We start from the raw sequence: 13408 nt of genomic DNA on the forward strand, positions 1-13408 counted from the left end.
AATAAATAGACCCAGAGCTGACACTGCTACAACAAAGAAGCTCACCACTCATGTTTTAAGAGACTCACAGATTTTACTCTACCCTAAAGGTGCCATTAAATTCCCCAATTGGGGGAGGGTAGGTGGATGGCATTCAGATTAATGATTGCAATATGCAAAGATACACAACTGACAATGCTAAAAGTTATCCTGTCATGACAATGGCCAATCACAACAATGAAATGGCTGACCACCAGTTTCCTTTCCATCATTTGGAAGTACAGGAGCCAAAGCGTAAAATGCTAAGTGGTAATGGAATGAGTGAGCATCAGCACAATCTTCACAAGTTTTGCTTTCTGCCCTGTGATTTCAGATTATGCAATCTTTAATGGCTTTACAGTTAATAGACTCAAAGTAGGAGTAAGCTTGTAATCTTATTTACTCTTATGAAGAAGTCCTATCGACTCAGAATTTATCTTAGAAATCTAGCTTTTATTAGGGATTAAAAAAACCTAAGATATTTGTGATGGCTAATTTTATTTGTCAATTTGGAGGTGTTTTGGATAAGATCAACATTTAGATTGATGAGCTTTGAGTGAAGTGGATTGCCCTTCATAATGTGGCCTCCTCCAATCAACTGAAGGCCTGAATAGAAAAACAAAACAAAACACCAGCCTATGCAGCAAGAAGGATCCCCAAGAGAATGTCTTCAGATTTCATCTGCATCATGGGCTTTCATGGTTTTCCAGCATGACAGTCCACCCTGCAGATATTGGACTTGGCAGCCTTCATAACTTCATGAGCCAATTCCTTATAAGAAATCTCTTTCTAGATGTACACACATCCTATTGATTCTGTTTCTTAGGAGAACCCTAATCAATACCATATTCTTCAGAACAGTTGAAACATATGCGCAGTAGAAAAGAACAAGATTACGTGAAATTTAAGTAACTTTCAAAAGATTGTCCTAGCCATTATATGACTAGGGAAAAGAGCACACTAATTTTATTATTTATATGTTTCAGGCTGATTGAATGTATCGTGCTATTTAATTACAATATGGGCATTCACTCTTGTTTTAAAGATTTTTCCCTAATTCGTTTTATATGGTGAATCACATGTATTGATTTGCATATGTTGAACCAACCTTGCATCTTAGGAATGAACCCTACTGGATTGTGGTGAATTAACTTTTTGATATGATGCTGGATTTGGTTTGCTAGTATTTTGTTGATGATTTTTTATGTCTGTGTTTATCAGGGATATTAGCCTGTAGTTTTCTTTTTTCACTGTGGCTTTGCCAGATTTTAGTATCGGGGTAATGCTGGCTTCATAGAATGAGTTAGGGAGGAATCCCTCCTCCTCAAATTTTTAGAATAGTGGAATTGTCACCAGCTCTTCTTTTTATGTCTGGTAGAATTAATCTTTAAATTGAATATTCTAACTCCCTTTGACTTGTCACGTTGTATCTCCCTTTCCTTTCACAAGTTTTTGTTTCCCTTAAAAACATGAAATTAATGTATACTAGATTATAAGTTGAACAGGATAGAGGATCAAGAAACTAAGGTCAGTAATTATAAGGATTTAGTATATAACAAAGGTAGATATTTAAAATACTAGGAAAAAGGTGGATGATACAGGATGGTGCTGGTATATCTGGTTATCCACCTGGAAGGACTTAAAATTAAATCCAAGTTTTATATCATATGCAGCAATACAATCTAGATAAAGACTTAAATGTAACAAATAAAAACAAGAAAATCCTTGCAAGAAAACAGAGAGTAAACTGTGTGTAATTTAGAGCAGAATATTTTAAAACCTCCTAAACCCAATTTAGAAAGGATTTTTGCCTCTTTGACATAGAAGTCAACTTTGAAAACCTGGAAGTCAGCTTCTAAACCCAATTTAGAAAGCGTTTTGGCCTCTTGCACATAGAAGGGCCGACACATAATGACTTATATGAGGATATTTACGTCAGCATTGCTTTTAGCAGAAATAATGGGAAATAAATGAATGCCTATTATATGATCATTTATGTGTTCCTTCCTTCATTCACTTAGCTATTTATCAAATGCCAGGCACTTGGCCAGGTCCTGTGGATGCATCAGTGAATAAAACAGGTATAAATCCCTGTCACAATAGAGCTTACATTACAGAAGGAGGAAAAAGATAATGGGTAAACATAATAAATAAATAAATTAGATGGCTTATTAGAAGTTAAGGGGAGAAAAGGGAAGGAATAGAGTACATACGAGTGTGAAAGACTAGGTAGGTAGGTGTGTGCCTTGGAGTTGGGAGGATGGCCATGTAAATAGGCTGGTCAAATTAGACCCTGCATAGAAATGCCATTCAACAAGAGACCTGAAGGAGCTGTGAGGAAGTGACCTATGGTTACCTAAGGAAAGAATGTTCCAGAGCTAGATCAACCTGTGTTTGGAAGGTGTCTCAACCCAGTTGCTAATGACATTTGGGGCAATCTAATTAATTAGGGGTTTGACCTAATTAATTGGTCAATTGTAAGATGTAAGATGCAATTGTAAGATGTTTAGCAGCACTTGAGGCCTCTACCAACTAGTTGTCAGAAGCACTGCTCTTTCTAATCATAATAAAGCCAAAATGTCTTTAGAAATTGCCCCTGTTGAGAACCCAGAAAAACAGCCTGGAAGCCAAGGTAACTTGTAAAATCTACAACATGCAATATTATGCAGACACTAAAAAGAATTTAGTCATGTATAGCCGATTTGAAAGGATTTCCAAATGATAGTGTTGAAGGAGTAAAGCAATATGCAAAATGTTAAGATAGTGTGATCTAGTTTTTCTAAAGCAGACAACTAGTACCCCCTTATTGTGCATATGTATAAATCTGTGCATAGATATTTCTATGAATGACTGTAGCCATGGAGGAGAATATAAAAGGATACATATTTGTTTATTAACATAGATTACTTGAATGGGTGATAGGGTTAAAGTAGACAAGAGGAAGAAATAAACTCAATATAAAAAGAAACAAGCCCGGGCACAGTGGCTCATGCCTGTAATCCCAGCCCTTTGGGAGGCCAAGGCAGGAGGATTGCTTGAGCCTAGCAGTTTGAGACCAGCCTGGGCAACATGGTGAAACCCCATCTCTACAAAAAATAAAAAATTAGCCAGGTGTGGTGGCATGCCTCTTGTCCCCACTACTCGGGAGGCTGAGGCAGGAGGATGGCTTGAGCCCATGAGGTTGAGGCTGCAGTTCGTGTTTACTCCTTTGCACTCTGGCAAGACCCTGTCTCAAAAAAAAAGAACAAAAGAAGAAGCAAATAACAGGAATTGTACCTGAAAAGAAAATCCAACATACATGGTGGTAGCACATTTGTGCGCTTGTGAAAAATGTGGTGAATATGTTAAGATTTGCCACTTCAAAGGTCTGAACTGTTGCTTGTCCTTTTAATATTTACTTTTTCTTCAATGTTTCTACTTATCAATTTTACATTACTAAATAATATAGTTTTTCTAAAATTTTTAGAATATAAATAAGCAGAAAAAACTTTTCTAGTAACCTCAGAGTAATGATAAAGCCATCAATAAGCTTCATGTTTGTTCATACTCCCATTCTTTCTTAATGTATGCATTTTCAAAGAGAACTAGTTTCTAGTTGATTTTGTAATACTAAAAATATAGTGTAAACAAAGTTATATGTAGTGAAATATCTTGCACAGCATAGTTTTATAGTATTTTACTTTTTGAATATATCAAAATTTACAAAATCTAATTATAAACATTATTTTCTCCATTATGATAAATATCACAACAATGAATTGACATTTAGATGGAATTTTTTTACTTCTGTAATTCCTGAAGATGAATATTTGGGATTTTTTGAGAAAATATGAGAAACAAGCCAATTTTCATTTATTCTGCTTAGATCTGGACAATAACATGTGGACACAAATGCCTGTGAGTTCGTTAGATATTATCTGCCACAATCTTCCCTTATGCTAAGACAGTATTTGAAAACTGTAGAGCATATCTTCTGCTACAATAATACTAAAGATAAAAAAACTGCAGGCTCAGTTGAGAACAAGATTAAAGTATAGTCAATAGATATGAGAAAGTTTACATCTGTTGTTCAAAAAGAAAAATGTGAGTGATCAATGGATACCTTTTAATGGAAATATTAAAGACTATTAATAAGAGTATTAATTTTTCTTTTTTTAACTTTTAGAGCTTATGTATGTTCATTAAAGACCACGTGCAAATTTTGAATCTGATTGTTTATGTAATGTTATATACAAGCAATGTTGTCCACAGATTTAAAAAAAAGCAATAATTCTGACAGAACACTTTATTATCCTCCTTATTAATCACTACTTGAGGCAGTATTTTTACAGAGTGCTGTCTTCAAAGCAGCCTGATTATATCATTCTTGATACACTAATACAGCTGAGTGAGACTGTTTAGGCATCTCTGAGATAATGGGATGCTGAATAAATTGTAAGGACATTAATTAATTTTGGCCCTCTGGGAAAAACAAAATTCTTTATGAGAAGACCAACAAATTCAATGAACTTATGGTCTATTTCTAAGCATCACAACATAGTTGTTAATGAAAATCGTATTTATGGAGTTTTGCACTTATTGTTATCAAGACGAAGAATTAGATACATAAGGGGGCCGTTTTCAATGCCCATCACAGCACTGTTTATGAGCCTTTTTGGAGACACTGGCGAAGCTGGAGAGAGAAACTACAAACATCAATCCACTCTCTGGTCTACACATGAGTACTGTTTAGACTTAATGTATACAAGATTGAATGGCAAGAGTGACATTTATGTAGCATGAATTAATGAAGGCGTAAGGCACAAAGCTGCTGCTGTCTCTTTTTTTCCCTTCATAACTTTATGCTCTCTTTAATGATATAATTGGCCATCTCCACAATTAGACTATCAACTCCAGTAAGACAAGTGTCACATGTTTTGATAAATACTTTTGTAGGTAAATTGGAACTATCCCCTACTATATTTATTGACAGTGAAGTATTTTGGATTACTTAATGCATTAAGCATTTCCTGATTGCCCGCTAAATACCATTCATTGTGTTGGGAACTGAGAATATGAATTAACTAAATGTTTGGTAAGTAACTAAGGAATCAAATATGCTGACTGATATAACATACATGCTTACTATGGTGCATTTCTACACTAACCACTCAAGGTCAAAAAATATCCCCAAATAATCTTAGCAAGCTAATGCTCTCATGTATAATAGCAATTTAAGACATATAGTATTCAATAAATACAACTCAATTTGATATTTGGTTGATAGTGTCCTGCAGGTAACGCAGATGATAACTACTTCCTATGGGCAGATAGGACAGACATTATCATTCTGATATCAGAGATGAGGAACACAGATATTAAATGATTTTTCTCAACCTGTAAAATGAGTAACAAAGCCGGAGTGGAAACCCTGGTGTATGGATCCTAATCCAAGCCCTTTTTTAGGACATCACTGTAGTGTGTTCCTTCCTTATATGCAGCTCTGCCTGAATCCCCTTAACCTTCTTAGCCTTCATATTCAGGGCCACTAAACCTCGATTTCACTCTAGATTCTTATCACCCTGGTCTCTGATCGAGTAGAGGGAGACTCCTATATTCATTTGCTTGGGAAGGTTGGACAGGGATATGGAGTTGGATATAAAAAAGCCAGCCCTCGCTCACATGATTCCCAGACCATTATTCTTAGACCCACTTTGATCTTACTCACATGCACTTAAACACACGCATACACTTAAAGACATACTTGCACACACACTCATGCACAGACACATACACATATACAGAAACATATAATGACTCTATTGTAACACATATTTTAAAGATTAAACTGTTGGACAAGAAATTTTTGAAGCATTCCAAGAAAAAGAAGGAGAAGATGGGGGAGGAGCTGGGGGGGAAAAAGAAGGAGAAAGAGGCAGAGGAGGAGGAATAGGGAGAGGAATAGGAATAGGAGGAGGAACAGGAAAAAGGCAAATGGGATCAGAGTGAATGGAGGAAGAACATCAGAAATCCTAAGTTAAGGAAAAATAGTTCACTGTAGGTCTTCCCAAAGAAGCTACACGTATATACAGATATCCTAAGATCCAAGGACTGAATTGTGCCCCCTTCCTCTAGAATTCATATATTGAAGTGCTAATCCTAATGTGACTATTTGGAGATAAACTATCTTTAAATAGGTAATTAAAGTTAAATGGGGTCATAAGAGTCCTAATTCAATAGGACGGTTGTCCTCATAAAATGAAGGAGAAACACCAGGAAGTACAGAAGAAAAGCCAGGTAAGGACACAGAGAGAAGACAGTCATTGCAAGCCAAGGAAAGAGGCCTCAGGAGAAATCAAACCTCTGGGCACCTTGGTCTTGGACTTCCAGCCTTCAGAACTGTGAGGAAATAAATTTCTGTTGTTTAAGTCACTAAGCCTCTGGCATTTTGTTATGGCAGCGCTAGCAAACCAATAAAAATGCTAAGAAAGGTTGTGAAGAACTCTGCAGGGGAGCTCACTCGGACCACTTGGAGGAATTGTGAAGTTGGCCCCGCTTCTCAAGTTTCCCACCAATGATCACAGCTTCCAAACACAACTGCTCACATAAATGGCTTTTCCTCTCAGGATTAAGTCAGGGAAGGGCAGTCTAAAGAAATTTGGACATCTGCCTGGGGAAAGATAATCATGAGATAATTATAGCCTGAAAATTAGTCAATGTCATAGTTGGGGTTACACAGGATCATCACAATAGGGAGTGGTTTTGAACCTTGGCTGCATATTCAAATCATCTAGGGACTTAATGAAAGTACTAATAGCTGGGTCCCACCCACAAAGATTCTGATTTAATTGGTCTATGCTGTAGGCTGGGCATGAAGATTTTTAAGAATTCCGCATGGGATTCTAGTGTGTGGTGAAGGATGAGAATGCCTGCCCTACAGGGAAGCGTGCTTGCCTGCATGCTCAGCCTACATCCAAAGCACCTGCTGTTCATCCTCCCATTCAAAGAAGTCTGTTGGGAAAACAGTTATTTATTTTGACTATTGAAATTTTTTATTGTGTCCTAAGCAACAAAGACTTTCATTGATGAGCTTAAATAAACAACCAAGAATCACCACACATTTGAAGACAACTAATGTCATGAAAGAGAAAGTAGAGGATGTGAAAAGAACAGTTATCCCTGGAAGAAATAGAACTCAGCATAATGGACAAAAATCATATTGCTCATTGCTCTTTAAAGAACTGTCACTGGGTTTATTATCCAGATACATGAGCCCAATCTCATTCAACTTCTCGTGTACTTAGGATGAAAACTATCAATCAGATGCACCTGTAGAAGGCATTGATTTGGAAGTCAGCATCAATCATACTTATCTAATGACACCAGTGTACCATACAAGTGCAACCATTTTTATCATGATATTATAAATATTGGTGAATTCCTATATATACATGTATATTCCAATGCAAATGTGTGTATATATTTAAGTAAATATTAACATAAAATATATTTTCTGTTGGTTAGATATTATAAGTGTTGTTAACTGTAATATGCTACTAATAAGAAAGAAGTCATTATCTGATAAAAATATATACTGAAGTATTTAAAGATGGTGCAATTTGATACCAGGCTTGCTTTCAAATAATTCCGTAGTATTGAAAATGTAGGTGGAAATACAGACAAAGCAAGATGGACCATGTGTATTAGGCCATCCTTGCATTGCTATAAAGAAGTACCTGAGACTGGGTAATTGATAAAGAGATTTAGTTAACTCATGGTTCTACAGCCTGTACAGGAAGAATAGTGCCAACACCTGCTTGGCTTCTGGGAAGGCCTCAGGAAGCTTGCAATTATGGCAGATGGTGAAGGGGGAGCAGGCACATTGCATGGTGAAAGCAGGAGCAAGAGAGAGAGTGGTGGTGAGAGGAGGTGCCACACACTTTTAAATGACCAGATCTCCAGAGAACTGACAAAGAGAGCACTGAGCCATGAGAGAGGGTTCTTCTGCCATGATCCGGTCACCTCTCACCAGGCCCCAACTCCAGCAATGGGGATTTCAGTTAAGCATGAGATTTAGGCAGGAACCAATATCCAAATGATATCACCATGGGTTGAAGATGGTTAAAGCTGGGTTTTGGGTAGGTAGGAGTTCATTAGTCTATTATTTGTACTTTGGTATAAATGTAAAAATTTTCAAAATAAAGGTGTTTAGAAAAATGGTCCCCACAAAGTATGAATGTGATCAAATCTAGTGAAAAAACCTAACAATATGAAACCTAGTGTGGAATTAGAACTGATTATTTAGAAAATATCAAGGGAGTTGTACACCAGATAGAAGACAAGAAATAATAGTATCTCTTCACTAGGTTTTCAAGTTGTACTGAAACATAACAAAGAATGTGATACATAAATTCTTCTTTCATTTAATATGATTTTTAAACAATACATTGGAATTTGTTGTGATGCCAATTCAGAAGAAATTTCTGTTTAATACTGGTTAGTGTTTGGATACTCAAGAGGAGTTAATTACTACGAATAGTCATGATAACAATAAATCCTGAGAGTGTTAAAGTGAAACATCTGGGATTTCTGTGATACTTCAATCACCACATTGAAAACGTATGTGAATAAATGGAGGCGTTTTCACAGGTGGGTGATACAAAAGTAAAATAATGTACATTGGCATGACGAAAAAAATGTTTCTTCAATCATTCATCCAAGAAATATTTCTTGAAGTCCATTTTTTGAGGCACTCTTCTAGGTACTTGAAATATCTGTTGAATAAATCAGAGAAGAATCTCTGCCATCATGTGGCTGACATTGTAGCAAAGGGGGAAAGAAAGTCAATATGAAGCATTATCAATCACAGATTTATATAGTTTGTTGGTTGTTGATAAGTGCTATAGGAAACAAAAGAAAAGTAGGAGTTTCTGGATGATGGTGGGAGAAGAAGAGTGAGTTAAATAAGATATTACATGTAACTACTGCAATAAAGATGCTTTCATTAGTGTTTTTAGTTTTTGAAAGAGTTGTGGATGGATGGATGGATGCGTGATATATGCTGAATAAACAAAAAAGTTTTTTTCAAACACAATGAGAAATTTCAGAATGATTTATAGGAAGAAAACTAACATTTATTAAATGTTTCCTGAGAGTCAGAAACTGTGAGAAAAAGAATTTATGTATGTTGTCTCATTTAATATATTTAAACACTGTGATGTAAAACATATGTTTTTAGAAAGGTTAAAAAGCTTTACCATGTCACATGGATGACTGAGCAGGTAGATTGGAATACCAAATTTTCTGACTCAAAACACTTTCTTCTGAACCTACACTGTCCAATATGATAGCAGCTAGTCACATGGAACTATTGAGTCCTTGAAATGTGGCTAGCAAAAATTGAGATGTGCTCTATGTGTAAATTACAAACTGGATTTCAAATATGTGGTAACAAACAAAGAATATAAAATATTATACTAGTAAGTTGTATATTGAGTATATGTTGAAATTATAACATTTTGGATATATTAGATTAAATAAATTACTACAAACTTACCTTTTTTACTTCTTAAAATGTGGCTACTAAATATGCTAAAACTACATATGTGGCTCACATTGTTTTCATTGGCAACCCTGTTTAATACTACACTGCATAGGTAAAGAAGGCTATCTTGTCTACTGAGTGAATGAAACACGAGTTGACTAGAGAAATATTGAAAAAAGCTGTCCCTATATAACTTTGAAGATGAGTAGTCTTTTACTTATAAATTTACACACTTGCAGCAAGAAGTGGCAAAGATGGTCTATTTGACTTCCAATTCACTTTAAGTCAAAAGTACTTTGGAGAAAAACAGAACAATGAAAAGCAAAGTGGTATAATTGTAACAATTTAGCCTAGTCTATTATCTTTATATTACATTATGTATATTAACAAAGTATATCCTGATAGTTAAACATTATTAAAAGAAGAATGTTAGACAAATTATATTTAGCAGAGTTTATTTGCACAATGGATAATTCATGAATTGGGCAGCACTCAGAACCAAAAGTGGTTCAGAGAGCTCCACCCTTCAGTGTGAGCAACAAGCTTTTATGAGCCAAAAACAGAAGCAAAGTAGGGAAATTATCTGATTGACTATAGCTAGGCATCTGCCTCATTTAGGCATGGTATGATGAGTTGGCTGCCACTCATTGGCTGAAATTTGTCTGTTATACTCCTAAATTTAGTTTTGGTTTATTTCTGTACTAAGTTAGGTTGCAGTTGGTTATCTAGGAACTCAAAGTACAAAGAAGACTTCAGGGCAATGGCCTCTTGCTTATTTACTTTGACAATTTCCTTTTGTGGTCAGCCTCTCAATCTTGAGAGATTGATGGAAACCTTGGGCACTGATGCTACTGTTTATCACCATCGTAGTGGACATTATTGGTCTCAGTATAGAACTCACTGGCTACAGCATTGAGTCAGCTAAATGATTATGTTCTCTTTGTGCTTTTGTGGTTCTAACCAAAGTGAGACCGTTTGATACACAGTGAATGGCTACACACAAGCATTTAAGACTCTTGAGAGAATACAGTGTACCAGGGAGACTACTATGATGACTATCAGAAGGATAATACCAAGACACTGAAGTTTACTCTATAGCAGTAGCCCTGTAAATCAAATGAATTAAAATCACATAAATCAAAAAATAAACCAGAAGAGAAATCTGCTTGTTTTAACCAAATAGCTTGTTTATTGAATTCTTACAAATTAGTTTCTATACCAGATATATGTATCCATGTGCAGCAAGAGGTGTTAGCTATTGCAGATACTCCCGCTGTTCAGCCAACAGGTAGTCCAAAGCAATCTTGCTATCTAAAACAACCTTATCAGGAGAACTTAAAGAAATGTACTGGGCAGTCATAGTGTTTGCAGTATAGTCAGCTCTATCAGTTAATATTTGAGACTGATTTCTAACCATAACTTTATTATATTTATGCCCAGCCAGGAAAGGAGTGTTCTACCCAAAGATGCTCATTTATAGCTATTAACACCTGCTAGAAAAATCTTACTTATTTTACAGTGAAAATTGAAATGTATAGATCAATTATCAGTTTCCAATTGATTGTGGAGTGACTGGTGCCATTAAAATCCCTAACCCAGATTGGCCACTTTTTGAGACATGGAACTGCTATGCATATGGCTGATTTTTAAATTCTCTACAAATAAAAATATATCTTCAAGGGCCACAGTGACAGTTCCCTTTAAGATGTCTTGTGATTTAAGGATCACTAGTAGGAAAGCACTAGTAAAATTTATCCAGGACTTTATTATCAAATCATTGCATGGTTAGAGGCCATCAAAAATTAGGGTATATATTTGTCTACAAAATGTCAAACTATCTTTTGTTCTTATTTAATTTCTGGCAGAATTAACTGCAAAACCCTCACTATATGTTTTGCCTACTGTTAGCTTTAAACAAGGAATATGAATATGTGAATCTAAAAGTCTAACCCTATAGAAGAACCAAATCTACAATATGCAAAAATGGTCACATTTGGAATATCAGTAAATTTTGTTTTAGTGTGAAATGGAGGATCTCTAAGATCATGTAGGGATATTGGTTTAACATGACATAGTCAACATTCAGTTAGGTTTTCTACAGAAGTTATCAACTGTGAAATCTGGATTTTGGCATTATCTTACCATTTGTAAACAGAAAAGAAACACAGAGAAAAAATTAAAAAGACAAAGTTTTCATAATGAGAGCGGGGAGAAGTTTTGATCCTTGTTTTGGGAAAATCGGCCATATCTAGGATGTTATCTTCTTCTGAAGAGAAATCTCCTTGGTCAGTTTTGCGTTGACGTCTCCAGAAGATGTGCAGTCTTGGAGGAGTCCTCTTGAGTTGAGAGATGTGGAGCCAGGACTGAAGGTTATAAAGTTTTGCTGCAGTATGACTGCTTAAAAGAGCTTGGTATCATTCCTTCCAGTGGGGCTCAGGGGCAGACTTTCCCTGGTGTCGTTTCCAATAGACCCATTCTCTGTGTCCTAGATCATGAAAAATTTGGTTTCATCAGTTGGTGGGTCACAAAGGGCTTTTTTTTTTTTACATGGTAAACATATACTCTGGCATAACACATTAAAGCTTGGCAAATATTTAGTCATTTATAAGAACGAGAGGTACAGACAGCTGTATTATTATGGGTAAAGGCCTTCCAGTGACTATTTTATAAGATTTCATAATTGGTGTTTTCCAGGGGGTGTGGATCTTATTTCCATCAAGGACAGCAGTAATACATTTGCCCAAGGCAATCCAGTCTATTCAGTTAGTTTTGCATAATGTCATTGTGTTTGTAATATCTTATTTAACTGTTTGATGATTTGCCCATTGAAATGAGTGCCTGCATCACTGGAAATACAGGAATACCCCATAAAAGAAAAACATTTATAATGATCTCTTAGTTACTGTCATAGCACTGACTTTCCCATACAGGAAAGCTTCTGTTTAACCGGGAAACATACAAACTACAAGAACACATTGATATCCCTTCAGTGGGATAGGTGGCAATTGAGTGAAATCCATTTGTAAAAGTTTAAATGGTTTATTGGTAGAAATGTAACACCTAAAGAGTTGATTGTGTTCCCAGATTTATGGGTTTGACAAACCAAAAAATGCTTACAAATCATTTTAGCAATTTTAGGCTAGTCACTCCGATTTTTTTTCCTAATTTAAGTCATTTTGAAATTTCCATAATGATTCGTGGAGTGCATAGTTTTAAATAATGGAAGATTTAAGGACTCAGGAAGGACCAAGTAGTCATCTGGGTCCTCCATGGGTGTACAATTAACATTGAATTTACTTACTTTTAAATAACACATTGTTTCTTCATTTCAGGTGTATAGCACTGTTTATTAAATAGGTTGTCATAGATAATTTGACTTGGGTCAATCTTTCTGTGTTCACTTAAATTGCATGTATGATATGGTTTGTATATTTGTCCCCTCCAAATCTCATGTTAAAATGTAATCCCCAGTGTTGGAGATGGAACCTAGTGAGAGCTGTTTGGGTCATGAGGGTGGATTCCTCATGAACGGCATGGTGCTCCACCTCTGGTAATGAGTCCATATGAGAGCTCATTGGTAAAATGTATCTGGGGCCTCCCCCTTCACTCTCTTGCTTCCTTTCTCACTATGTGATACAGCATGTCCCCTTTTCCCTTCTGTCATGACTATAAGCTTCCTGAGGCCTCACCAGAAGCCAAGCAGATACTGGTGCCATGCTTATACAGCCTGCAGAACCATGAGTCAAATAATTTTTTTTTTTTTTTTTTTTTTTTTTTTTTTTTTTTTTTTTAATAAATTGTCCAACCACGGCCGGTCGCGGAGGCTCTAGCCTGTAATCCCAGCACTTTGGGAGGCCGAGACGGGCG

At 35.9% G+C, this 13408-nt stretch overlaps 1 protein-coding gene and 1 long non-coding RNA gene across 2 annotated transcripts in view; one reads left to right on the forward strand and one right to left on the reverse strand.

The window, feature by feature from the left end:
* The window catches only part of MALRD1 (MAM and LDL receptor class A domain containing 1), a 687535-nt gene that overhangs the window by 462450 nt on the left and 211677 nt on the right, over window positions 1-13408 (forward strand). The gene's annotated exons all lie outside the window — the stretch shown is intronic.
* The window catches only part of LOC103237972 (uncharacterized), a 59128-nt gene continuing 56427 nt past the window's right edge, over window positions 10708-13408 (reverse strand). The window contains exon 4 of the long non-coding RNA XR_499028.3: window positions 10708-12026. This is a non-coding gene — a long non-coding RNA (uncharacterized lncRNA). The remainder of the gene's footprint in view (window positions 12027-13408) is intronic.

The sequence above is a fragment of the Chlorocebus sabaeus genome, chromosome 9 (assembly GCF_047675955.1).
Source record: "Chlorocebus sabaeus isolate Y175 chromosome 9, mChlSab1.0.hap1, whole genome shotgun sequence".
NCBI classification, from domain to species: Eukaryota; Metazoa; Chordata; class Mammalia; order Primates; family Cercopithecidae; genus Chlorocebus; species Chlorocebus sabaeus.